A 1,560-nucleotide genomic window follows, 5' to 3' on the forward strand; every position below is an offset into this window, starting at 1 on the left:
CTTTGGACACTTTCTAGGAAGTGAAGCAGCCCATTGTAAAAATTATAATTATAGCCAAAGCATCGTAATGTGCTGCTATCTATCCAATCTCCCGCCCAGTCTGAACTGACGCACCCGTCTATAGCAGTCACTAAATCATTGACCCCAAAAACCTAGCCTTTAAAAAAAAGTTAACTTTGTTAGACTATAAATTGTTAAATACTGTTTGTCATTCAAATGATTTCAAATATATGACAATTCGGCCCATGCTTTTATTAAAGTTTATTACAAGTTCAAAGTAAATTATTTTCTTGGCAGAGTTCTTCGTGTGAGATGTAGGCTACTGTAACTTTATTGTGTTTTTAACGTAATACTTGAGTTCTTCGTGTGAGATGTAGGCTACTGTAACTTTATTGTGTTTTTAACGTAATACTTGACATTTGTTTTAATTGAAACTATTTAATTGAAACTATACTATAAACTACGAAGGCAGTCGTGGGTTCGGTTCGACTCCCGACCTGCCAGGTTGATGGGGGGTGTAATTAACCAGTGCTCTCCCCCATCCTCCTCCATGACTGAGGTACCCTGAGCATGGTACCGTCCTGCTGCATTGCTCCCTTTTGGGCGCCATTGAGAGCTGCCCCCCTTGCATGGGTGAGGCATAAATGCATTTTTGTGTGTGCAGTGTGCACTTGTGTGAAAGTTAGGCTTTCACTTTTCACTTCACTATTTACTTACTGTATGTACCATGACAGAAAGTCATGTTTTGTAAAGTGTAGGACTACGTATATGCTGACTAAGTGAAACAGACAGATGGTTTGTTGAGAAATAAAAAGCCAATCCGCTAACACATTGAAACATCTCGAGGAGCATTTGTCATTCTTTTCCAGCATGTAAGTGCAATCTGTTTCTCATCTACAGTAGGCTATGTCACTGGCAGACGGAGGCAGGAAAATGTTGTACAGTACATCCCGATGTTGTAGAGTAGAGGTGAAAAAAAAATGAAATTGAAAGTAACCGCCTTTCCCTGAATGGACTGCACTGTCGTCAGCAGCCATAAACCTCCATAAAACAGTTTTATGTATTTTCTTCACTTTGTGTTCAGAAGGCCTCAGCCTAACACTGAGTAAAGCTGTAATACTGATTCATAGTATCATTACACACGGGCAGAATGTGCTGCAAATGTCAAATTAATAAGCGTTAAAGTCCGTGAAATGTCAGAGTCCGTAGTGCCAACAGTCAGTGTGCTGGAGTGAGGACAACACACCACTGTATGACTGCCTGTGCTGTGGGACTTGGTGGAATTAAATCGTAAATGGGGACATGAGTGAATGTTTGTTAGAACGCGCTAGCTAGACCTCGTTGGTGGTGGTAACGGACTTCTGTGTTCGTTGTGTGGTCCCTTCTGTCGTCGTGGAGACACCCTCACCACCCCACCCGCACCCCACCGCACCCCTTACCACACCCCACCCCCAATAGCTGAAGACAGAAAGAATGCCAAGCAGTGGAAACAGTGAGGAGTGCTGCTAGCATCACCAGGCAGATGTTTGGCTAGCCTCACACAGCTGGCATGGTAGACCT

This window comes from Engraulis encrasicolus, chromosome 2, assembly GCF_034702125.1.
Source record: "Engraulis encrasicolus isolate BLACKSEA-1 chromosome 2, IST_EnEncr_1.0, whole genome shotgun sequence".
NCBI classification, from domain to species: Eukaryota; Metazoa; Chordata; class Actinopteri; order Clupeiformes; family Engraulidae; genus Engraulis; species Engraulis encrasicolus.